This window comes from Lissotriton helveticus, chromosome 7 (genome assembly GCF_964261635.1).
Source record: "Lissotriton helveticus chromosome 7, aLisHel1.1, whole genome shotgun sequence".
NCBI classification, from domain to species: domain Eukaryota; kingdom Metazoa; phylum Chordata; class Amphibia; order Caudata; family Salamandridae; genus Lissotriton; species Lissotriton helveticus.
The window spans coordinates 1720472243-1720500127 of NC_136068.1; positions in this window are offsets into that span (position 1 = coordinate 1720472243).

The window sequence follows — 27885 nt, forward strand, 5'->3', positions numbered from 1 at the left end:
CCAAGGACTTCTTCTTTTTGTCCATAATGTATCCCTTTAGTTGTCCCATTTTTTTTAAGAGCACTCCTTTGCAGCTCTTGGTCCTAATTCCTATGGCCCTGTGTGGTCCTCCTGGTCCCAGATATGCTTGATGTTCTAGCCATCATAAAAGGAAAATGTAACAGTCAATTGGAAAATGTTTTTATTAGATATGAGCTGTTAGCTATTCTGAAATTTAAAATGAATAGTCACTGAAATGCATAGGAGCCCTGAAAATGTCTACTAGATAATTTTAGGATTTGCTTTAGCTCAGGCCAAGAAAAATGATAATTCTGTTTATAATAGTGGCCATTGCTTTCCCCTACTGTCTGTATGTTTATTATGATCCAATGCCCGTTTTTCTTGGATTCCTGCTGATACCCTTAGTGAAATGCTTAGACTGGAAAATGCTCCTCTAGCAATGAATTAGGATATTGATAAATTGTGAAAATGAATGTACAAATATTTTCTATGTTCTTACTGGATCATGGGAATGTCTTCAGCTAATGCTGAAAGGGTCGTCTGTCGTAATTTAGCAGCGATTAGATTAAGCATTAGCAGAAGACATCCTGTATTTAGAGACTATCTTGTCTTTTTATGGAATCCATTTTGTATTTGGCAGCCATTTTAGATGGCCATGTGCTCATCATGTACTCAGTCCTATCTTGCTGTTCTCTGCTCGGTATATTTAGCCTCTTCCTCCTACTTTGCACATGCTCAGTTGTGCTTGCAGCTGTTAATATTCTGTAACTGTCAGGATGTGCTTGCTAGCATTGGCAAAACTGTTAGCTCCTCCTACTTGTCGACTGTGCATTTTCTGTATGACCATCTATGTGTGTAACTCTTCTTATGTGCACTTGTACTGCCCCTTTTTAGCCCCTGTGAGGGTATATAAGAGATACTGTGGCCTTCAGTCCTCAGACCACCTCATACAGAGTGCTGCGGCTTCTGTGTGACATGGCCTCACTTGTTGTAATTTAATAAATATGTTTCTCTTGATTACAGATTCTGTGCCAACTTTTTCATGCTGCTTTAAAGGATCAGGTGTTAGTGCAAACCCCTGAGATGGGATTTTTGATTTCCCTCAGAGGGACCGTCCGCATGGGCTGCGGCGGTCCCTCCGTGCAAATTAGGATGTGACCGCCACCCTGGCGGTCACATCCTGGATATTTAACATTGCGGCGGGTGCTGCTTCAAGCAGCACCCGCCGCAATGTTAAAAAGTGCATGTTTAACATTTACATGCACAAAGCGGCAGGCACCGCGCGGTGCCTGCCGCTTTGTGCATGTAAATGCTGGGGGGTACCATAGGTACCCCCCATGTTCACCCCCCACCCGCCTACACCCAGGGGGCCCGCAACGGGCCCCCAAAATCAAAAGTACACATGCTTTTCCACAGCGGAAAAAACGCCGAGGAAAAGCATGTTTACAAATGTTTCCTAATTTGGCTGGCGGTGTCTGATAGACACTGCCAGACAAATGAGAGCTTTTCCGCCGCGGTTGTAATCCGACCACGGCGGAAAATCAGCGGACAGAAACCAAGACCCACCAGCCATCGTAATGCGGCGGTGGGTCTTTGGTGACTCCGCAGAGGATTTTCCGCCTCCTCCTTGCCGGAGGTGGCTTCCGCCGGCCCGGAGGAGGCGGAAAATCCTCCATCCTAATCGGCCCCATTGTATTGACCAACGTTTACGAACAATCTTCTGGACCTGATTAGATCTGGTGTTAAATGTGTTCACAAACGTGATTCGATCCGATTTCTCTTTTGGTTGCCTCTTTTCCAGAAGGGCCTCTCGATGATTATTAGACGCTCTCTTCTTCGATTGGCGAACGATTTTTTTAGGGTAACCCTTTTCGCTCAGTTGTTCTTCCAGATTTTTTGCGAGGAAGTTGAATGCCTCCTTGCTTGAACAGTTTCTTTGGACCCTAAGAAATTGCCCAAACGGTAAATTGTTCCGTAGGGCCCTAGGATGACAACTCTGATAATTCAAGAGGGCATTCTTAGCCATTGGTTTGCGATAAAGTTCTGATTGCAAACCATCTGGTGTGGCTAAGATCTTAAGGTCAAGGAACGCCAGTTCAGTCCTACTGTACTCGACAGTAAATTTCAAATATGGGCTGCGTGTGTTCAACCATTTGTGGAATGACAACAGCTGTTCTTCAGTCCCACGCCATACTACCAAAACATCATCTATATATCGCTTCCACACTTGGAGCGATAATAGATAAGGGTTGGTAAAGGTCAATATCTGAGTCTCCTCAAAATTATGTATGTACAGGTTAGCGAGACTAGGAGTTGCCACAATAATTGGAACATCTCTCTAAATAGAGCTCTGGGCTGCTCTGTGAAGACGTGACAGCCTGTGATCTGCAAACGCTGTTGAAAAATCATTTAAAAATCATTTGAAAATCATATGATAACTTGGTTACGGTCGATGTACGTTTCGACTTATGGGTGTGAATGATATGTTTCCCTGTTGATTGATAAGACAAGAATAACTAATGGGAATGTCTGAAATAGGTTATCGGTGATACAAGATAACAAACTCGAAAATATCATGGTGTTGGCGTGATAAGTGAACATAATGCCAAAAAAATCCAGAAAATCCACAGATGACGAATAGTTTTTACATTTTCGGACACCTGTGGAGGTAAAGACGTAAACCTAGTCATTGATGTGATCAATGAATTGTTTCTCTGTGTTTTAATTTGTGTCCAATTCAGAGCGGTGCTCCTCTAATCCTGAGCTGCAGCCAGGTGGGGTGAAGTGCCATCACCACTGCAAATGGGTGAGTGGCTTAGATGTATGGTATACCATTAAGCATGAAATGCCATGATTGTGATACCCAGTGATGTTCATTATGATGCACTGATTATATGGATGTGTCTAGAATGCGACACAATTCATGCATTGTTGTTTTTGTTCTTTCCATGTTTCTCCTGTGGTTGTCTGGTCTACAACATGATACGAAGTAGTACGTGGTGGATTATGAAACCTGAACATTGCAGGTGATATTGATTTTATCTCTCACTTTATAAGCAGTAGTTACAACAGGTCCTGAAGAAGGCATATGAACTATTTCATTCCAAATGCCGAAACATGTTGACCAATATTGCTGACAGATATTTTGTTAAATCTGTACTTTCAATTTGTTTTTAGACTTGGACGACTGAGAAATAATATTAAAATTGTCATTTACTCAATTTATCCAATTTTAGTTGTATTCACACCTTTTTCACTTATATACACACTGCTTATTCAGTAACCTTACATAGATTCACATATCCTACATATACCACCCTTATTGATAACACCTCTTCATAATAACTACACATAGCCTTGATACTTTTATTAGGCTGTGTTGTGTTGTCTTGTCTCCTGGGCAAGGAAAACCCAAATTATGCTAAAAAGGGCGGTACAGGACGGTTACTTATAGGAATATTTGCCCATTTGTTTGAGTTGCCACTTGGTAATCACATGTCACATTTATTGCACTTTCGGGTATCCACTATTCTGTTTGTGGTGTGTTAGTGTCCGTGTCCACAGTTGAGTTACATGGTCATTTGACTCCTAGATACTGTTTGTATGAGTATTGTACTTAGGGGTATGTATCTAGCATGGGTCGTTAAACTTACCCTTGTACCCTCTTATTAATTGCTTTTGATTGTGATGAGGAAATACCTCCACCTAGAAGAGCTACAGCAGGAGTAGGAGCTGCTGCTGGACGTCAGAGACGTAGTGAGGTAACACGCAATTACTTTTAGGTAAGACAATGAATCCCAAACATGCATGTGGTTTCAGTATTGAATGTTTTTAATTCACAAACATTGAGGCTACTAAATGTAGTGCTACATGACCTGTTAATGCACAGGCAAAGCTACATTTTCATTGCAAAATAAAAGGGTAAATGAGTAGTAACAAAATCAAGATATGAAAAAAGTCATTTTTTGCGCTGGCGGATTTGAGTAGAGCGCTGCACAGATTCCATGCTTCTATTGGATGAAGAATGTCCGGCATTCCTTCCACTCCTGCGCTGTGTTACATCTGATGTAGGGGTGGGATTACTGCTACTCCTACTGGAGGTTTCCTCAGTGTCAGCTGCTTCAAACAGTGCACTTGCACCAGAGATTGTGATCTGGAGTAGTTCAACAGCAGATGTTACTTTGTCTAAATCTTTGTGCACTCACTGACCTCTCTCTACATAGTAATACTACACCTTATAAAATTAGAAGTAACAGTGCACAATCTGTTTATGGCTTTGGTGTAACCATGCATCCTGACATGGGCACGGTGAGCAGCCCTGTTGCGTGATTCCTCAGTGCGTTCAAGGGCCAAACATAGTCTATCCATTGATGAAGCCATTGCTCTCATCCCATCTCCCATGCCTGCATTATGCTTGTTTATTTTGCACAGCTGCCTGTGTATGGAGCGTAGGGCCTTGTGCTGTTGGCGCTGCACATGTAACATGTCCTGTTGTACTCCTTCAAATACAGTAGGATTGTCCTATTGTCCACCTCTGCTGCTCCTTGACCTTTCCATAGTATATGCACGTGACCTTCTCTGTGCCTGTGATTGCTCTACAGTTACTGGAGGAACAACTGTTTCCTGTACACTCTCACTCGCACCACCAGCTTCAATGTCATCATCTTGCTCACTGTCTGTGACTCAGTGTACCTGGTCTTAAGAAAGTCCCACTGTGTACTTGTACTAAATTAAGGCACATGCATGTCCCACAACTTCACTTACAAACAAACATGCATCTTACCTTCTGCTGTTTGTGAAGGCTCAGAGCTGTCAATCAGCGCAACACCACTCACACTCTCAGGCAAGAGAGTGGCCTCAACAAGCTCCTCATGTGGAGAGGGTATCCAGGTGCTGAGAGCCCTGCTGCTTAGGAAGGATCAGTTGGACAGCCAGGTCTTGAGGCCATTCCTGAATTCCAAAGCAGTGGATGAGATGCAGAGGTGAAGGAGCAGGTGGTTCCAGGACTTTGCAAGGGAGAGAGGGGCAGGGAGGGGCAGCGAGGTAGGAGAAGGAGCGACCTCTGCTGTTGCTACGGAGTGTGAGCGGGGGAGAGAGGTGCAGCAAGGTAGGTGAAGGAGTGACCTCTGCTGTTGCTTCAGAGTGTGAGCGAGGGAGGGAGAGGCAACGAGGTAGGAGAAGGAGCGACCTCCACTGTTGCTTCAGAGTGTGAACGAGGGAGAGAGGGGCAGCGAGGTAGGATAAGGAGCGACCTCCACTGTTGCTTCAGAGTGTGAGTGAGGGAGAGAGAGGCAGTGAGGAAGGAGAAGGAGCGACCTCCACTGTTGCTTCAGATTGTGAGAGAGGGAGAGAGAGGCAGCAAGGTAGGATTAGGAGCGACCTCCACTGTTGCTTCAGAGTGTGAGCGAGGGAAAGAGAGGCAGCGAGGTGGGATAAGGAACGACCTCCAGTGTTGCTTCAGAGTGTGAGCGAGGGTGAGAGGGGCAGCGAGGTGGGAGAAGGAGCAACCTCCACTGTTGCTTCAGAGTGTAAGCGACGGCGAGAGAGGCAGCGAGGTAGGAGAAGCGACCTCCACTGTTGCTTCAGAGTGTGAGGGAGGGAGGTAGAGGCAGCAAGGTAGCGGGAGAAGCGACCTCCACTGTTGCTTCAGAGTGTGAGGGAGGGAGGGACAGGCAGCGGGGTAGCAGAAGGAGCGACCTTCAGTGTTGCTTCAGAGTGGGAGTGAGGGAGAGAGAAGCAGCGGGGTAGGAGAAGGAGCGACTTCCACTTTTGCTTCAGAGTGTGAACGAGGGAGAGAGAGGCAGCGAGGTAGAATAAGGAGCGACCTCCACTGTTGCTTCAGAGTGTGAGCGAGGGAGAGAGAGAGGCAGTGAGGTAGGTTAAGGAGCGACCTCCACTGTTGCTTCAGAGTGTGACGAGGGAGGGAGAGGCAGTGAGGTAGGATAAGGTGCGACCTCCACTGTTGCTTCAGAGTGTGAGCGAGGGAGGTAGAGGCAGTGAGGTAGGATAAGGGGCGACCTCCACTGTTGCTTCGGAGTGTGAGCGAGGGAGGGAGAGGCAGGAGGTAGGAGAAGGCACGACCTCCACTGTTGTTTCGGAGCGTGAGCGAGGTAGGGAGAGGCGGCGAGGTAGGAGAAGGAGCGTCCTCCACTGTTGCTTCGAAGTGTGAGCGAGGGAGAGAGAGGCCGCGAGGTTGGAGAAGGAGCAACCTCCTCTGTTGCTTCAGAGTGTGAGCGAGGGTGAGAGGGGCAGCGAGGTAGGACAAGGAGCGTCCTCTACTGTTGCTTCCAAGTGTGAGCGAGGGAGGGAGAGGCGGAGCGCAGGTGTCTGGAGGGTTGGTGGAAGTTCAGGCGGTGATCGCATATGCTGGACTTTGGTTGTGTAGGGCTTTGTAGGTGTGGGTCAGCATAATAAATTGACACATGTTGGGACAACTGAATAAACCTTCTGTCTCCATCACAGGTGGTTAAGTGCTGGCACTGTGACAGACAGAGGGCATATATGTGGCACTGACAGTAACCAGCACATTTCAGCTGCAAGGCGAATCATAGTAGGGGGAGGATACCAGGGGGAAAGCAAAAAACTGATCTGTAAGAGACAGCTCAGGCAACCACCTGCACTCTGCACCACACTGCCAGAGACAGCACCACACCCACACCTCAGCGCCCTTTCCTTTGTAGCAAATACTCCCCTGGGATGTGTAAGCCAACTTCCACCACTGCACCACCTTTGCAAAATGTGCATAGTAAATCCAGAATTCTTATGCTGTATTGCAAGGACTTCCACAAGTTACCCCACGTGGTGCCGCCTCCCAGTAGTGGGTTTTTATGAAAAAGTTCTGATCAAATGCATCACCCACTGCTGAGTGCACCACTGCACGCCACACGGCCCATCTACACATTCCATCACAGAAATGGAACAAAAAAAGCGACTGCTCGCCAACGGAACCTGTGAACGTCACCAAGGAATGCCACAGCACCGGGGCACATTCCTGTGCAGCGAAGGAATGTCAACCAAGACACCATGGCAGTGCTCGGGGCTTGGATGTGAAGCTGTCAACCATACCCCACCCCACGTTCCCTGCAACCTTCAACTGGGTTTAAACAGAAGTTCGCTCTGCAGTTAACTACAGGGCAAAAAGAAGTAAAAAATAAAGCGCTGGGGCGTGCCTGGCGTCCACGCTATGTTAATAATGTGCTGTTTTCAGCGGTTCACTTAATATTTCTGAAAATCCACCCAGCATGTGAGCAAACTGAGGGGCATACTAGCAAAGTCCTGCGATAATTATCGCTCAGCGCTTTTAGCGCGAGGGTAATTATCGCAGGCTAACGTTGGATTCTATCGTGGAGATAGCGTGCTATCAGCAACGCTTATCTCCCAAATGATAGGAATCCATGTGTTAGCTGGAAAACAGTGTGATTATCGCTGGAAATCCAGTGATAATCACATTGCAACCAGCAAAACCTTGCTGATAGGGCAAGGTGATCTTAGCCATGTAATCCACCTCCCATTGGATTACGTGGCTAAATCAGGTTACAAGCAGGCGTTAGGAAAGTAGTGTTAACTGTGGTTAGCGCTACTTTTCTGATCGCTCTGCTTGTTTGCGTGCAGCTTGATAATTGGAGAAATGTCGGTTAGTGACGTTTCTCCAGTTATTTTGGCACGGAATGCCCACTTTGCATCTCACTAGAGATGCAAAGCTGGGCGTTGTTGTAAGGGGCGCTAAATCAGCAAAACACGCGATAGCGTGACTTTGCTGATAAGGCGATAAAGTGATCGACGCTTTTTGGATGAAAACGGCTGCAAAAGCGGCAATAATTTTATAGCTCTGCCTTGGTAATATGCCCCTGAGACCCTTTGCTGGACGCTCCACACAGAGCCAATCCAAGAACAAATGCCATAAAGACAGCACCTCCCAGGGAGTGGGACACAGGTGCACCCACATACTGGCTACTGCAGCCAGATTCTGACTCACTCAGGACACAGCACCTCTACAGCAGTTTCCATCAGCAGCACCTAGCAGATGCCCCAGGTCACACTGAGCGCTCACCAGAGTTGTGACTTTAGGTGTGGTGCAGATCAACTACTTTTGGCATACCCTGCACCATTTAATAGCTTATTTGTATAGCGGCTACTGGGAGATATTAAGAAATAGCTCTGGGTATGAGCTGTCTACATTACATTCTTGTCTATGAGGGACACTCCAATCCCATAAGATCACTTATGGCACAGTTCTCTCAGTCACACACCCAACGATGATAAATGAAGTCCAGATGTAGCCAAGTAGTAGGTTCCAAGAATGTAGTTTATTAAATACAGTTCCAAGTAAGAGAAGGAAGATAGATGGTAAGTAAGATGGTATAAGGTATTCCCACCAGGAGCAGCCTCCCTGCTCCTCAGCCTGCATCCACCAACTGGTACGCCACACGTAACCAAGCAGCCATGCATTCCGTGACATTGTGACATCACCACTCATTCCAACACTCATCCTGGTTGAGCAGCAGGGAAGATGTAAGTGACAGAAAGGAGAGGCGACAATCAAGGTTGTTCCCTGCTAGTGGAGCGACAGACCCTGGATCGCATAGCTCACGGTGGAGGCCGACGTGGAGACGGCAAGCACTTCGACGGCCCTGGAGGGTTGTTCCCTGCTGCTGGAGCGCCAGACCCTGGATCGCACAGCACACGGCGGAGGCGCCTCTGACCTCTCCCCTCTTGCCGGGAGCTGTGGCGGAGTAGCCCCTGGTCAGTGGCGGCTAGGCTGCGGTGCTGCTTGGGAGAGTTGGGCGGCAGGTCGGCTGGGTCGCGGCTTGGCGGCCCCCGGGAGAACCGCGCTGCGATCTCACACGCACGCAGAGAGAAGACGCCTCATAGCCCCGCCCCCCCAGGAATTGCACTAAATAAAACAAAACAATGCTGACAGCACTACCAGCGGATATCATTTGATATTGAAGTTCTTTATTTCTATGGAACCTTCCACTGGTAAAGAGGAATATACACACCAACAACGTGAAAAAAGGGCGTGTTGAAGCCAGCAGATCAAGCATCTCGTACCAAAAACGATCCCAGGGTTTTGTCAAGGTATCGTGCCTCTTGCTCAGTTTTCATTTTTATTTTTTGCACCACTTTTCAAGCGGATTTACATGACTTTACTTTTCTGATCCTTCTGCCCAAAATGGCTGGGGCCATAAAATTGTAGTATTTACTCGACTCCATTTCCCTGACTTCCTCAGAAAACAGGTCATTAATCTGCAACAACAAATTGCCAGACCCCCACAAAGCTAATCTAAAAGCACTGCCTCCCCTTGGACTTCCAAAATAGACATAGGACTCACCTCTACCCTCCCCTTGGACCTCCAAAATAGACATAGGACTCGCCTCTACCCTCCCAGTAAGATAGAAAAAGGACTTCCTCTAAACTTGTCTGCATCCCGGATCTCAGGGCAGAATAACAAACATAGGACTACTATATTCTTTGCTCCCTCTCTTCCTTGGCGGCCATCTTAGACTAGTCACTCCTCATCTCTTCATCATGCCTAACGAAGCGGCCATCTTAAGCTAGTCAAATTACCTACCCCTCAAATTACCTCCCCTCTTGGCGGCAATATTAGACTAGTCACTCCTCATCTCTTCATTATGCATAACGAAGCGGCCATCTTAAGCTAGTCAAATTATCTACCCCTCCATACACACTACTTAACTTGTCTCCCTCACCTCCCTCGCAAACACCATAGCTCTTTTCATACAGCGACCCTCACAGCCCCTCTCACCTGCCTCTTCCCCCTCGTCCAACATGGAACCCGCGGGCAAACACACATATAAAATGAATTACCCCCCAGAGCTCTCCACAAAAAACGCTAAACGTTTTAAACACAACTTTTTAAAGTCCCACCCTGAAATCCCTTTTTTAGACAACTACTTCTCCCTCTTCAATGGAGCTAAGAGCACCAACATCATTCTTTACACCATACGCAGAGCACAATGGAGAAAAGCATTCCTCTCCCTACTCCCCATCTCGACCTCCAGGAAAAGTGCTCATGGAATAACACTCTCCACCACACCATCCCAACTCTACCCAGCTAGAGCATCCATTACTATCTACAATAACGGTACTATCTTAATTCAATCCACAGACAGAAACCTTGACCTATTTGACAACCTGTTCCCCAACTTCAAAGAATATATCTCCAACGCTCAGTTCCCACACCTTCCGGCCTCCAATACCAACATCCTCGACCTCACAGCACCTCCTACCACTAACACGCACCCCCTCCTTTCCCCCAGTACTCTACTCTATCACCCCCCGGCTACATACACCTCACAATCCTCAATCCCAGACGCGGATCTCCCCTCCGCCACCTACACCCCCACCCCCCCACTACCCCACTCCCACTTAACGAGATCCCCTCTCCTCCGACTAGCTTCTCAGAACAACCCACCTCACCTGACTGCACCCCACACAATATGACGACTCTCTCCCAACCCATCTCCCCCCCACTCTTTGCACTCCCGCCACTCCTAGCCCTCACTCTCCCCTCAACATCTCCCCCCTCTTTACACTCCCGCCACTCCTAGCCCTCACTCCTCCTACAACCTCTCCCCCCCACTCTCACTCTCACTCCCTTCTACCACACTGCCACCCCCGCAACGCCCAGCCTTCACACGTCCCGCAATTGCCCCACCCACCCTATCAATGACTCCCTGTCCAATAACACCAACATCATCACTAATCCTTGCACTCCCCCCCAACATCCCTGCCTACCCAAACATCAACACAAACACTAACACCGCCAACTCCAACTCCAACGCCAACTACTTCACTAACACCCCCACCCCTCCCCCCCCACTCCAGTAACCTAAAAACATGCTCCCCTTCAATGCCCAACCCCAACTCCTTACCCAACACCACGTTGGACATGATCATGTCCACCCTCCTCCAAGTTAGAGAAGAACTCCACACCCTCGAAGAGTTACTCCTCACACACCCCAGACACCCACCTCCCACCACCAATTCCAAACCTCCCATCACCACTTCTAAACCTTACAACATATCCCCCTCATATCCTACTCACCCCTACATTGGACCTCTATCCCCTCTCGCAACACCTCCAACCGCCCCCGACGCACTATCAAGACTCTTTCGGACATCGACTTACACACCCTACTCCGCACATATGTCCCGGATCGCCAAAACCTCCTAGCCACCACTTACTTGTCCATTCCTACGATTCCCTCCAACCCTCTCAGACACCCCACGCATAACAACAGAGGCTCCGTCCCCAACAACCTCACAAAAGTCCCCCTCACCCTAGATCCCTCTTCCTCCCTCTTCACCCCCAGACTCAAATGCACACTTCTCAACTGTAGATCGGCCCAAAGACACTCCTCGGAGGTCGCTGATCTCATCATTTCTCTGAACCTTGACCTAGCCATCCTAACTGAAACATGGTTAACTGAATCCTCTACTCCTATCATGGATATCCTAGTCCCCCCCAACTACTGCATCATTAGACTTGACAGGTCCAGCAAGACAGGCGGTGGAATCGCATGCATTTACAAGAGCAACCTATCAGTTAATAAAGTCACCGCCCCCTCTCTTACCTCCTGTGAATACATCTGCCTTGATGTCATCAGTGAAAACAAACCTGTATGTTCACTACACATCATCTACCACCCACCTGGGGACAACCTAACCTTCTCCCAACAACTAATGGACACAATCTCAATCAACTCAGGACGGCAAAATACACAAATTTACCTTGGCGATTACAATCTTCATTGGGATGATTGCGTGACGCTGTGGTTAATAGCCTCAAAAATTTCCTTAACGCTTCTGATCTCACCCAAATCTGCAACAGCCCGACCCATGACAAAGGCTCCATCCTCGACCTTATCAGCTCCAAAGAAGGCACTATTCAACTTGACTATCCAACCTTGTGACTGGTCAGATCACCATATTATCACATTCTTCATCAATGAAAAAGTTAAACGTAACCCGGTCCAATCCTCCAAGCCCAAAGTTTGGAAAAGAGACCTGAAGAAACTCAATCCAAACTCTTTACCCCCTAACAGCTGCAACCTCCTACTCCCCCCTACCGGCGTTACTGACGTTCAGTACTTAACTGACCACTATCTCAACGCTATGACCTCAATAATCAATGAGGCTGCACCGATGCAACTGAAAAGAGTCTCCACCAAGATCTCCAACCTTGGTACGACGGGAGTCTCAATGAAGACAGACGGGCCATGCGAATGGCAGAGCGCACCTGGAGATCTGTTCCCTCTGCACTGCATCTAAAAATTCTGAAGAAAAAGAGAAACGCATACTTCAGGAAAATAAGACGCTCAAAATCAGATTTCTTCAGACTCCAGCTCGACCAAGCAAAAAACCGTCCAAGAAAACTGTTCGAGCTAATCCGATCACAATCCAAGGAACAACTCCAAGCAGTCGACATTATAGGCACTGCACCTTCCTGTGAAGATTTCTCCGCTTTTTTTATCCAAAAAACAGACAACATAAGAAACGATCTCCTCATTGACGCAAGCCTTTACTCCAAACCCCACTGCATAACGCCCAATGAGCCAAAAAACAATGCGACATGGTCATCCTTTGGCACTTACTCTGAAGAAGAAATTGACAGACTACTCAGCACCCTGAAACCATCCAATCACCTTACTGACTGGCTCACTTCAACAAGGAACCATCCCTGACTCCCTCAAAATTGGGCAAGTTACTCCTTAACTAAAGAAACCAACAGCCGACCCCACTGATCTAAACAACTACCGTCCTATTACCAACATTCCCACTCTCGCCAAACTGCTGGAAAAATGCGTGCAACTGCAACTGACAAAGCACATAGAACAGTTTGATCTCCTCAACACTCATCAATCAGGCTTCCGAGCAGGGCACAGTACCGAAACTACTATGATTCACATAATTGACGACGCCCTCCAAATTTTAGATCAAAATTATACCTGCCTCCTCATCCTTCTTGATCTCTCTTCAGCATTCGACACTGTGAAACATGAGAACTTACTCAAACTCTTAAAGACAAGAATGGGTCTTTCTGGGACTGTTCTTCAGTGGTTCACCTCCTTTCTACACAACAGGTCTCAGAAATTCAAGAGCAACAACTTGATGTCCTCTCCAGTACCTGTTGCGTTAGGTGTCCCCCAAGGATCCTGCCTATCCCCAACTTTGTTCAACCTAGTTATGGAACCTCTCACCACCTTGCTACAAGCATCCAATGTAAACTTTTACATGTACGCTGATGACACTCAGCTATATCTCAAACTACAATCCCCCAATGACATTATGCGTCTGAACTCAACGATCAGAAGCACCCAATCCTGGCTGGCCGATAACCACCTCAAACTCAATGCTATTAAAACTGAGTTCCTTCTAATCTCACCCCCCGCGAAAATCGCTACCACTCAAACCTGGCTTAAACACCTAACTGCACTTAATGTCCAACCAACCATCGTGGATTCAGCAAAATCCTTAGGCATAACACTTGACGCCAATCTCAACATGCAGCAGCATATAAGTAAGGCAACTAAGGGAGCGAACTTCCAAATAAATACCTTGAGGAAACTGAAACCCTTCCTCCCAGCCAAAGACTTCCAAAATGCAGTACAAGCACTAGTCATCCCTCGCATAGACTACGGCTGCATCGCCCTCTGTGGTCTCCACCTAACTACAACTGCACCCCTGAGAGCTTCATTAAACGCAGCAGCGAGACTCATCACCGGATCTAAAAAACACTCTCATATCTCCCATGACTTTAAATCCCTGAACTGGCTGCCTTTTGAAGCCAGAATACATTTGAAGATTGCCTGCATGACGCACAAGGCTATACACCTGAACTCACCCGGCTACCTCACTCAGAAGTTGACAATCTCCGGCGGCTCCAGAACCACAAGAAGCACAAACAATCTTCTGCTGAAGCCTCGAAGATTCCGGAAGGAAAGAACCTACAAACGCTCCTTCTCAGGAATGGCGCCTAGGATCTGGAACTCACTTCCTCCTGAAACCAGGCTCATCTCCTCCACTCTTCTCTTTAAGAAAGAAGTTAAAGCTATCCTCATGGCCAAATACACTTGAACTGATATTTTTGATCTTTAAGACTCTGCGCCGATTTGTACTACCTGTTTGATCCCTTTGCACATGTGTTTTATCTGTACTATTGACCTACTTGAGTGTTCATGCTCCCTCTTATTTGTACTACTTGCATTGATGACCTACCTTCCTAACCATGCTCCCTCCTTTACCCACCCTACCTATCACTTACCCCTTGCCTGTGTAAAGCGCTCTGTTATCTGCAAAGATCTTGTTCGCGCTATATAAAACCTTTCAAATAAATAAATAAAAAAATAAAGTCACAACAGTTTCACCATCCAAAGTGGTCCTCTCCACAGTCATACAATTATGTCCAGGGCACTGGTGCAAGCACAGAGTCCCTGGCCACAACTGTCCCCTGGCCAGACGCCCCACTCACAAAGTACCTTAACATTTCTAAATAATTCAACATGGGTCTGAAAAGTAAGTTTCACTGGCTAGTGAACGTCAACAAAGCACTTTTGTCGAAGACAGCTACTAGACCCATGGCCAGCTAGTTTAGTCGGCTTTTTAAAATCCTGTATCCCCCTCACCCTCACAACTCCTGCGCTCAGAAACAAGCAAAAGTGGACATGACCGCGATAGGAGCCCTCTTGCCTTCAACTAAAAGCGACGAATATCACACTGGAAGCGCCCGTATTTAAAGGTGGAGAAATCACTTAACCCCTTGCATGCTGCCGCGATTCTGCGCCTGTGCGGCACATTCCGTCATCAGCACACGAGCACTGTAGTGCATGACGGCTGGGCGCCGTCATCAGCATGCAAGGGGTTAAACATGAAACCAGAGCAGACCTTACTCCCCCAAAGGGGGCAGCATCTCTGGGTCAGGAAGTAATGACGCACATCTACTTCCAACAATGAATATGGTTGCTAGCTCGCATGTCCGCTGCACTCTGCACCAAGATGAGGCCTACAGAGGTTAGATACAGTAGAGCAGTAGAATGGAAACTGGCCATGCCACTGTATGCAGGGGTGTAACATTAGCGCCAGCATCCTCGGCGGTGCGGGGGGCCCCCGAGGTGCAAGGGCCCCCTCTGGCACTGTGCACTGGCAGCAGGCAGATGGCCCTCTCAAGCCACTCTGTCCTGCCTACTGATGGGTTGGGGGACATGACTTGCCCCCATTAACCCAACGGGACCGGGAGACTGGCAGCAGGGGTCAACAGTCACCACTGGCAAACACTGCTCAATGGCCACCAGCCCTGTGAGGTTCTCATCATAGCTAGCTCATACCGTGCCCTCTGCAGGGGCTGGTACCATTTCTAGTGTCATGTGGCTGGATGCCACGGGTGCGGACTAGCTGCGGGAGCACAATTAAACAAACAGCCACTCTGTTACAAGCTGGGCTGGAAGTCCTGAGCGAACTCAGCCCCTTTATTTATGTTCTCTCGCCACGCCTGGCCAGAGAGTGATACATTGTGTAGATGCCCTTCTGGGCCATGGGTCTGGGGTCATGAGTCCCGCTACATTCCATCCCGAGTCAGTGTTCAAAACAATTACATTTTTCAACACATAAAGTCTGTGAGTCTTTGGCTTTGTCTTGGGTTGGGCCTCAGATTGTACATGCATTGGCGGTCTCCTTGACTCCTCATAGGATTGCCAGATGATAAGGCTTTTGTGGTGATGTCTGGTTCAGCCTCTGTGGTCTGGGTTGGAGGTGACTCTGTCACAGCTTGATCTCTGTCCAGGCACGGTGGGAGGCCTTCGACCGTAGTTTCTCCACTCTCTACAGGTCTGGGAGGCATCTTCTCTGCGTCAGATCTTTGTACTCTCTTGCACCAGGATATGTTTCTGGTGATGGCCTCTTCTCCTCGTCGGGCTGTGAGGGCGGTTCCGTTGACCTTCAGCAAGGTCCACAGCCCTTGTTCATACGCCATGCAGAACTTCCCACCACTGCGACCGTTCCGTACTAGAACAGTACACCCTGCTGCGATGATGCATGCTTTTGCTCTTTGTTTCCCACTGGCCCGCTCGTTGTTTGCTGCTCGCCGAGCTTGAGTGTTGGCAGGGCCATATGGTGCACAGACCCAATGTCCGCTGCAGGGATTGTATCTCAATGGGATCCCTGCTAGCATCAGGGACCAGGATCACCTCTGTGTCGTACAGTGCGGGGTGCTGCAATACTCCCGTAGGAACCTTTAAAGCTCCACTTCAGGAACGAACTGCTCCGCGACTGATATTTAGAGGATCTTGTTGAGGATTCAAATAAAGCGTTTGGCTTCACCGTTTGCCTGCGGCTATTGTGGGGTGATGCGATGGTGGTGGACTCTGACCAGCAACAGATTTTTAAACTCCCCTCCTTGAAATGGGGGTCCATTGTCTGTCTTGATTTCATGGGACAGCCCAAAGAGCGCAAATGTCTTCTCCAGGACAGGTTGTAGGTGGGCGAAGGATGTGGACGTGATCACTTCGACTATAGGGTATTTTGTATAGCTGTCGATCAGCATGGTGATCACTCGTCTGTCCGGAAAAATCCCAAAGTCCAGACTCACCCGTGACCCTGGCAGGGTCTTCCGTTATTATGGGTGCAGAAGTTTTTTGGCTGCTGGTGAGTTGGCTGGGTCTACAGTTCCTCACAAGTGTGTCTGTGGCTGCTTCATTTCCAGGGAACCATACATTTTCCCTCATCCGTGATTCATCCTTATGGTTCCCTGGTGTCCTTTGTGAGCCAGCATCGTGGCTCGTTCTTGGAGACTTGTAGGAATGACGATTTGGGAGTCCCTTAGTACTACATCATCTGCAGCGGCGCCTAGCTCGTCTCGTACCATCCAGAGCTTTCCTAGCCGGTCTCTGTCTGACTCGTTCCATCCGTTGGTGCCGCGAAGGAAGTCTTCCCAGGAGCCTTTTTGTAGGGAGTTCATCACTTTCATCACGGCACAGCGTCCGTGCTGGTCTCTGCCTTGATCTCGTCTATGGTGAGAGCTCGCGGGCACTTCTATTGAAACAGAATGTTGATGTACTCTTCTGCTCGCCATTCTTGATCAGAACCTTCTTCTGCCATGTCTGGTGGGTGTTGTAACAGAAAGTATGCTGGGTTCTTTGCCCCAGACGATAGAGCAGTTCCATCTGATAGCACTGTAGTTGTAATGCCCATCGCTCAATCCTTGGTGGGGGGTGTGGGGCAGTGCCTCTGAAAAGCGGGACCAGTGGCTGGTAGTCAGTCACAATTCTGAAGGGGCGCCCACTGACATACAAGTTGAAGCGATACAAAAGGGGATGATGGACGGAGCGTTTGTACAAATCAAACACTCACCCCCAGTCAACTGATCTGGGTTTAATCCATCACCATTCTTTAGTTCACTCAGCCACCCCAGTTCAGACATGGCTATATGCAAATCAGTCTGACCCTGTGCCTTCTGGGAACAGTCCAGCCCGAACTGCCAAGCCATGTCTTCCCTGGACCGGAAACAAGCATCCCGGGACCGGTTTCGGATTCATAATCCTCATCAGCCAGGCTATCTTGAATCCAGTGGCCAAGTGAACAAGGGACTCACGTCTGAGCATACCCTGCCACACTTAGGGCGAACAAAGCGATACAAAAGGGGATGATGGACGGAGCGTTTGTACAAATCAAACACTCACCCCCAGTCAACTGATCTGGGTTTAATCCATCACCATTCTTTAGTTCACTCAGCCACCCCAGTTCAGACATGGCTATATGCAAATCAGTCTGACCCTGTGCCTTCTGGGAACAGTTCAGCCCGAACTGCCAAGCAATGTCTTCCCTGGACCGGAAACAAGCATCCCGGGACCGGTTTCGGATTCATAATCCTCATCTGCCAGGCTATCTTGAATCCAGTGGCCAAGTGAACAAGGGACTCACGTCTGAGCATACCCTGCCACACTTAGGGCGAACAAAGCGATACAAAAGGGGATGATGGACGGAGCGTTTGTACAAATCAAACACTCACCCCCAGTCAACTGATCTGGGTTTAATCTATCACCATTCTTTAGTTCACTCAGCCACCCCAGTTCAGACATGGCTATATGCAAATCAGTCTGACCCTGTGCCTTCTGGGAATAGTCCAGCCCGAACTGCCAAGCCATGTCTTCCCTGGACCGCAAACAAGCATCCCGGGACCGGTTTCGGATTCATAATCCACATCAGCCAGGCTATCTTGAATCCAGTGGCCAAGTGAACAAGGGACTCACGTCTGAGCATACCCTGCCACACTTAGGGCGAACAAAGCGATACAAAAGGGGATGATGGACGGAGCGTTTGTACAAATCAAACACTCACCCCCAGTCAACTGATCTGGGTTGAATTCATCACCATTCTTTAGTTCACTCAGCCACCCCAGTTCAGACATGGCTATATGCAAATGAGTCTGACCCTGTGCCTTCTGGGAATAGTCCAGCCCGAACTGCCAAGCCATGTCTTCCCTGGACCGGAAACAAGCATCCCGGGACCGGTTTCGGATTCATAATCCTCATCAGCCAGGCTATCTTGAATCCAGTGGCCAAGTGAACAAGGGACTCACGTCTGAGCATACCCTGCCACACTTAGGGCGAACAAAGCGATACAAAAGGGGATGATGGACGGAGCGTTTGTACAAATCAAACACTCACCCCCAGTCAACTGATCTGGGTTTAATCCATCACCATTCTTTAGTTCACTCAGCCACCCCAGTTCAGACATGGCTATATGCAAATCAGTCTGCCCCTGTGCCTTCTGGGAACAGTCCAGCCCGAACTGCCAAGCCATGTCTTCCCTGGACCGGAAACAAGCATCCCGGGACAGGTTTCGGATTCATAATCCTCATCGGCCAGGCTATCTTGAATCCAGTGGCCAAGTGAACAAGGGACTCACGTCTGAGCATACCCTGCCACACTTAGGGCGCACAAAGCGATACAAAAGGGGATGATGGACGGAGCGTTTGTACAAATCAAACACTCACCCCCAGTCAACTGATCTGGGTTTAATCCATCACCATTCTTTAGGTCACTCAGCCATCCCAGTTTAGACATGGCTATATGCAAATCAGTCTGACCCTGTGCCTTCTGGGAACAGTCCAGAACGAACTGCCAAGCCATGTCTTCCCTGGACCGGAAACAAGCATCCTGGGACCGGTTTCGGATTCATAATCCTCATCAGCCAGGCTATCTTGAATCCAGTGGCCAAGTGAACAAGGGACTCACGTCTGAGCATACCCTGCCACACTTAGGGCGAACAAAGCGATACAAAAGGGGATGATGGACGGAGCGTTTGTACAAATCAAACACTCACCCCCAGTCAACTGATCTGGGTTTAATCCATCACCATTCTTTAGTTCACTCAGCCACTCCAGTTCAGACATGGCTATATGCAAATCAGTCTGACCCTGTGCCTTCTGGGAACAGTCCAGCCCGAACTGCCAAGCCATGTCTTCCCTGGACCGGAAACAAGCATCCCGGGACCGGTTTCGGATTCATAATCCTCATCAGCCAGGCTATCTTGAATCCAGTGGCCAAGTGAACAAGGGACTCACGTCTGAGCATACCCTGCCACACTTAGGGCGAACAAAGCGATACAAAAGGGGATGATGGATGGAGCGTTTTTACAAATCAAACACTCACCCCCAGTCAACTGATCTGGGTTTAATCCATCACCATTCTTTAGTTCACTCAGCCACCCCAGTTCAGACATGGCTATATGCAAATCAGTCTGACCCTGTGCCTTCTGGGAACAGTCCAGCCCGAACTGCCAAGCCATGTCTTCCCTGGACCGGAAACATGCATCCCGGGACCGGTTTTGGATTCATAATCCTTATCAGCCAGGCAATCTTGAATACAGTGGCCAAGTGAACAAGGGACTCACGTCTGAGCATACCCTGCCACACTTAGGGCGAACAAAGCGATACAAAAGGGGATGATGGACGGAGCGTTTGTACAAATCAAACACTCACCCCCAGTCAACTGATCTGGGTTTAATCCATCACCATTCTTTAGTTCACTCAGCCACCCCAGTTCAGACATGGCTATATGCAAATCAGTCTGACCCTGTGCCTTCTGGGAACAGTCCAGCCCGAACTGCCAAGCGATGTCTTCCCTGGACCGGAAACAAGCATCCCGGGACCGGTTTCGGATTCATAATCCTCATCAGCCAGGCTATCTTGAATCCAGTGGCCAAGTGAACAAGGGACTCACGTCTGAGCATACCCTGCCACACTTAGGGCGAACAAAGCGATACAAAAGGTGATGATGGACGGAGCGTTTGTACAAATCAAACACTCACCCCCAGTCAACTGATCTGGGTTTAATCCATCACCATTCTTTAGTTCACTCAGCCACCCCAGTTCAGACATGGCTATATGCAAATCAGTCTGACCCTGTGCCTTCTGGGAACAGTCCAGCCCGAACTGCCAAGCCATGTCTTCCCTGGATCGGAAACAAGCATCCCGGGACCGGTTTCGGATTCATAATCCTCATCAGCCAGGCTATCTTGAATCCAGTGGCCAAGTGAACAAGGGACTCACGTCTGAGCATACCCTGCCACACTTAGGGCGAAGAAAGCGATACTAAAGGGGATGATGGACGGAGCGTTTGTACAAATCAAACACTCACCCCCAGTCAACTGATCTGAGTTTAATCCATCACCATTCTTTAGTTCACTCAGCCACCCCAGTTCAGACATGGCTATATGCAAATCAGTCTGACCCTGTGCCTTCTGGGGACAGTCCAGCCCGAACTGCCAAGCCATGTCTTCCCTGGACCGGAAACAAGCATCCCGGGACCGGTTTCGGATTCATAATCCTCATCAGCCAGGCTATCTTGAATCCAGTGGCCAAGTGAACAAGGGACTCACGTCTGAGCATACCCTGCCACACTTAGGGCGAACAAAGCGATACAAAAGGGGATGATGGACGGAGCGTTTGCACAAATCAAACACTCACCCCCAGTCAACTGATCTGGGTTTAATCCATCACCATTCTTTAGTTCACTCAGCCACCCCAGTTCAGACATGGCTATATGCAAATCAGTCTGACCCTGTGCCTTCTGGGAACAGTCCAGCCCGAACTGCCAAGCCATGTCTTCCCTGGACCGGAAACAAGCATCCCGGGACCGGTTTCGGATTCATAATCCTCATCAGCCAGGCTATCTTGAATCCAGTGGCCAAGTGAACAAGGGACTCACGTCTGAGCATACCCTGCCACACTTAGGGCGAACAAAGCGATACAAAAGGGGATGATGGACGGAGCGTTTGTACAAATCAAACACTCACCCCCAGTCAACTGATCTGGGTTTAATCCATCACCATTCTTTAGTTCACTCAGCCACCCCAGTTCAGACATGGCTATATGCAAATCAGTCTGACCCTGTGCCTTCTGGGAACAGTCCAGCCCAAACTGCCAAGCCATGTCTTCCCTGGACCGGAAACAAGCATCCCGGGACCAGTTTCGGATTCATAATCCTCATCAGCCAGGCTATCTTGAATCCAGTGGCCAAGTGAACAAGAGACTCACGTCTGAGCATACCCTGCCACACTTAGGGCGAACAAAGCGATACAAAAGGGGATGATGGACGGAGCGTTTGTACAAATCAAACACTCACCCCCAGTCAACTGATCTGGGTTTAATCCATCACCATTCTTTAGTTCACTCAGCCACCCCAGTTCAGACATAGCTATATGCAAATCAGTCTGACCCTGTGCCTTCTGGGAACAGTCCAGCCCGAACTGCCAAGCCATGTCTTCCCTGGACCGGAAACAAGCATCCCGGGACCGGTTTCGGATTCATAATCCTCATCAGCCAGGCTATCTTGAATGGAGTGGCCAAGTGAACAAGGGACTCACGTCTGAGCATACCCTGCCACACTTAGGGCGAACAAAGCGATACAAAAGGGGATGATGGACGGAGCGTTTGTACAAATCAAACACTCACCCCAGTCAACTGATCTGGGTTTAATCCATCACCATTCTTTAGTTCACTCAGCCACCCCAGTTCAGACATGGCTATATGCAAATCAGTCTGACCCTGTGCCTTCTGGGAACAGTCCAGCCCGAACTGCCAAGCCATGTCTTCCCTGGACCGGAAACAAGCATCCCGGGACCGGTTTCGGATTCATAATCCTCATCAGCCAGGCTATCTTGAATCCAGTGGCCAAGTGAACAAGGGACTCACGTCTGAGCATACCCTGCCACACTTAGGGCGAACAAAGCGATACAAAAGGGGATGATGGACGGAGCGTTTGTACAAATCTAACACTCACCCCCAGTCAACTGATCTGGGTTTAATCCATCACCATTCTTTAGTTCACTCAGCCACCCCAGTTCAGACATGGCTATATGCACATCAGTCTGACCCTGTGCCTTCTGGGAACAGTCCAGCCCGAACTGCCAAGCCATGTCTTCCCTGGACCGGAAACAAGCATCCCGGGACCGGTTTCGTATTCATAATCCTCATCAGCCAGGCTATCTTGAATCCAGTGGCCAAGTGAACAAGGGACTCACGTCTGAGCATACCCTGCCACACTTAGGGCGAACAAAGCGATACAAAAGGGGATGATGGACGGAGCGTTTGCACAAATCAAACACTCACCCCCAGTCAACTGATCTGGGTTTAATCCATCACCATTCTTTAGTTCACTCAGCCACCCCAGTTCAGACATGGCTATATGCAAATCAGTCTGACCCTGTGCCTTCTGGGAACAGTCCAGCCCGAACTGCCAAGCCATGTCTTCCCTGGACCGCAAACAAGCATCCCGGGACCGGTTTTGGATTCATAATCCTCATCAGCCAGGCTATCTTGAATCTAGTGTCTAAGTGAACAAGGGACTCACGTCTGAGCATACCCTGCCACACTTAGTGCGAACAAAGCGATACAAAAGGGGATGATGGACGGAGCGTTTGTACAAATCAAACACTCACCCCCATTCAACTGATCTGGGTTTAATCCATCACCATTCTTTAGTTCACTCAGCCACCCCAGTTCAGACATGGCTATATGCAAATCAGTCTGACCCTGTGCCTTCTGGGAACAGTCCAGCCCGAACTGCCAAGCCATGTCTTCCCTGGACCGGAAACAAGCATCCCGGGACCGGTTACGGATTCATAATCCTCATCAGCCAGGCTATCTTGAATCCAGTGGCCAAGTGAACAAGGGACTCACGTCTGAGCATACCCTGCCACACTTAGGGCGAACAAAGCGATACAAAAGGGGATGATGGACGGAGCGTTTTTACAAATCAAACACTCACCCCCAGTCAACTGATCTGGGTTTAATCCATCACCATTCTTTAGTTCACTCAGCCACCCCAGTTCAGACATGGCTATATGCAAATCAGTCTGACCCTGTGCCTTCTGGGAACAGTCCAGCCCGAACTGCCAAGCCATGTCTTCCCTGGACCGGAAACAAGCATCCCGGGACCGGTTTCGGATTCATAATCCTCATCAGCCAGGCTATCTTGAATCCAGTGGCCAAGTGAACAAGGGACTCACGTCTGAGCATACCCTGCCACACTTAGGGCGAACAAAGCGATACAAAAGGGGATGATGGACGGAGCGTTTGTACAAATCAAACACTCACCCCTAGTCACCTGATCTGGGTTGAATTCATCACCATTCTTTAGTTCACTCAGCTACCCCAGTTCAGACATGGCTATATGCAAATGAGTCTGACCCTGTGCCTTCTGGGAATAGTCCAGCCCGAACTGCCAAGCCATGTCTTCTCTGGACCGGAAACAAGCATCCCGGGACCGGTTTCGGATTCATAATCCTCATCAGCCAGGCTATCTTGAATCCAGTGGCCAAGTGAACAAGGGACTCACGTCTGAGCATACCCTGCCACACTTAGGGCGAACAAAGCGATACAAAAGGGGATGATGGACGGAGCGTTTGTACAAATCAAACACTCACCCCCAGTCAACTGATCTGGGTTTAATCCATCACCATTCTTTAGTTCACTCAGCCACCCCAGTTCAGACATGGCTATATGCAAATCAGTCTGCCCCTGTGCCTTCTGGGAACAGTCCAGCCCGAACTGCCAAGCCATGTCTTCCCTGGACCGGAAACAAGCATCCCGGGACAGGTTTCGGATTCATAATCCTCATCGGCCAGGCTATCTTGAATCCAGTGGCCAAGTGAACAAGGGACTCACGTCTGAGCATACCCTGCCACACTTAGGGCGAACAAAGCGATACAAAAGGGGATGATGGACGGAGCGTTTGTACAAATCAAACACTCACCCCCAGTCAACTGATCTGGGTTTAATCCATCACCATTCTTTAGGTCACTCAGCCATCCCAGTTCAGACATGGCTATATGCAAATCAGTCTGACCCTGTGCCTTCTGGGAACAGTCCAGAACGAACTGCCAAGCCATGTCTTCCCTGGACCGGAAACAAGCATCCTGGGACCGGTTTCGGATTCATAATCCTCATCAGCCAGGCTATCTTGAATCCATTGGCCAAGTGAACAAGGGACTCACGTCTGAGCATACCCTGCCACACTTAGGGCGAACAAAGCGATACAAAAGGGGATGATGGACGGAGCGTTTGTACAAATCAAACACTCACCCCCAGTCAACTGATCTGGGTTTAATCCATCACCATTCTTTAGTTCACTCAGCCACTCCAGTTCAGACATGGCTATATGCAAATCAGTCTGACCCTGTGCCTTCTGGGAACAGTCCAGCCCGAACTGCCAAGCCATGTCTTCCCTGGACCGGAAACAAGCATCCCGGGACCGGTTTCGGATTCATAATCCTCATCAGCCAGGCTATCTTGAATGCAGTGGCCAAGTGAACAAGGGACTCACGTCTGAGCATACCCTGCCACACTTAGGGCGAACAAAGCGATACAAAAGGGGATGATGGACGGAGCGTTTGTACAAATCAAACACTCACCCCCAGTAAACTGATCTGGGTTTAATCCATCACCATTCTTTAGTTCACTCAGCCACCCCAGTGTTAAAAGTTAGGCTGAAAACCGTCAACATTATCGGCGCCCTCTTGCTCTCCTTAAACCTTTTGTGCGCGTAAAACAGCCGCCATTTTGGACACCATGGCTTCCCTGCTCTCGCCGAGAGCCAGCGCGTCTCTCTCTCTCTCTCCTAACTTCGCTGGCAACCCCCCCTGCTTGCACCTGCCTTGAGTCATAAACCCCTCTTCGGCGCTGCTCTGCCCCAGGCCCTCATCCTGTTCCCAGCGCGACACTTCCCTGCTTCCCCGTCATGACCTCCGGCCCTTTTGATGCAAACCCCTTTTCCCCGTGTGCCCGTTTGTCTTCCCCGTTCCCAGGCCGACACCTAGCTCTGCCGATACCAGTCTCTTGCCCCTCCCCATACAATAGGAAGCTTCCCTCCTCAAAGGACCCCCGAGATGATCAAAGCCCCCCCCCCCATCCCACGAGATCCGATCGAAACCCGCACACTCCGTGAATCGGCGGAATACCCAGCTGCGCGATGATCATCACCTGTTGTGAACGGGGCGGGGACTTCCACTGTAGCCTTGCATGGGAACGGGCTGGGAAGGGGGGATTCTGAGGATGTCTTTCCATACATCAAAGTATCAACGAGAATGTGTTACATGTAATAAAGAGATAAACTTGTGTATAAGAGGCCAGGCCTCAGGGATGCAGTTAGAGCACCTCAGAACGATACCTTCTGTCCGTTTCGTTGTGTTCTCCTCCGGAGCGAATAAAAACCTTGTTTCCTGCCTTCCAGTCTCCAGCGCCTGCCTCTTCAATAGTTTAACTTCTTTGTGGGTTCAAGAGGCGACATCGCCGGGCAATAATTAAGGATCTTATATTCTGGTTGGTAGTGCCCCCCAGTTTGTATTTTTCCACAATTGGCGTCCCAAGCGTGGGGCCCATCAGCGACCCATGGATCCAGTGGGAGAGGTCCTGACGACAAAGTGAACGACTGCAACGATCGGGAATGCGTCTGTCCGATAGACCCTCGTCTGACAGCCGATCATCCGAACTTCACTGGTTCCGAACAGACCTCTCTCGAGTGATCTACGGTCCTGACTGGGAACCATCAGGAGTGCCGCGAGGATAACGAAGAAGAGAGGACGATCGGGTGCTGGATTCGGAAGTCAGGAAACTGTCCATGCGGTCCGGGTAAGGTCGTGTTACCACGACAAATTGCGAAAAAATTGCTTGATTGCTTGTTTGTTAAATACTAGTATTGCTCTTTTTGTTTATTTGGAGATTCACTGTCTGCAAACGGAGAAACAACAGGCTCTCTCTTTGCAAGCAGTGGAGGATAGGTAGGGCAGACAACCGTGCTTATTTTTCTCCCCCACTCAATAATCACCTGAAACTGAGCTGTTGTTCACAAACTATTGTTTCCTGGAGATTCCCTGTCTGCAAACAGGGAAGAGACCACCCTTTTTGCAGATAGTGAAAAGGGTAGGTAACGCAGATCTTTGCGGACCTACTCATTCTCCCCATTGTTATTTATCGGTCTTTTGTTATCTTGATCTATGAGGGATTCACTGTCTGCAAACGGAGAAACAAAGGTCTCTCTCTTTGCAAGCAGTGGAGGATAGGTAGGGTAGCAGCCGTGCTTATTTTTTTCTCCCCCACCCTATAATTGCTTGAAACTGAACTGTTGTTCGCAAAATTATTGTTTCCTGGAGATTCCCTGTCTGCAAACAGGGAAGAGACCACCCTTTTTGCAGATAGTGAAAAAGGTAGGTAACGCAGATCTTTGCGGACCTACTCATTCTCCCCATTGTTATTTATTGGTCTTTGGTTATTGTGATCCATGAGGTATTCACTGCCTGCAAACAACGTAGAATAGAAATATTCTGTCTAGTCTTTGCACCTAGTGATAAGATAGGCAGTGCTGACTTTTTTTAGTCCCTCGTTACGAGCCGTCATGTCTGTCTTCTCCCCACTGATTAGTAGCCTGTTTAGCCCGGACCGCTTATTAGAGATGGACCATCCAGCCCCACTGGAAGGCACCCCTAATAAGGACATGTTCATGAAGCATGGATTGACCGCTATTGCCTATAGTAAACTATGGCATAAATATACAAAACAGGGTCAAGAAAGTCAATGGCCCCTGATAGGATCCTTCGATGATGATAAAATAAAAACGCTAGAAACTGCCCTAGGTAAAAACAAGACAACACCTACTATGCTTGATAGCTTCGGCATGTGGCGAAAAGAAACTGAACAGCGTAAAAAGAAAACTGAGAGTAGGTTGGAAAAAGAGCTGCAAAAAGCAGCCCACCTAGCTGCTCAGAAACTAAAAAAGGAGATAGAGGAAAGAGAGAAAGCTAAACAGAAACTAGAAAGGGAAACGCCAAGCCAGTGTCCGGTTAGAACCCCCTCCATGCTCTACCCTGATTTACCCTCGAAACGACAAGCCAATGAGGACCTGCTGTTAGGTCCTCCTATCATCTACATGCCCCCTCCATACGCCCCTTCTCGACCCTTGGCGCAGCACGCGCCACCCCCAGGTACAAACGAAGGTACCGCCGCAGCGTCGGCCCCAATGGCCTCTGTGCCAGCCGAACCCCTTGTATTAAAACCCGCATCAACGACAACGTTAGACGAGCATGAGACTCGAGGGGCTGGCCTTGCAAGAACAAACAGGCTAGACAAAGATGAGCGAGCGGGGATCGACAAAATAGCAAGGACACTGGTAGAAAGGAAGGATGATGAAGAGTACATCACAGATATGTTCAGCTCGTATACAGGGAGTCACAGACGACATTTTACCGTACGACTGTGTTATCATGTCTTGAATGCATACGAGGACCGATATCGAGACAAAGGTCCCGAGAGCCTAAGGACTCTGTACCGGAAGGTCGATATCGGGGATGAGGGCGAGTGTGATGTGTCG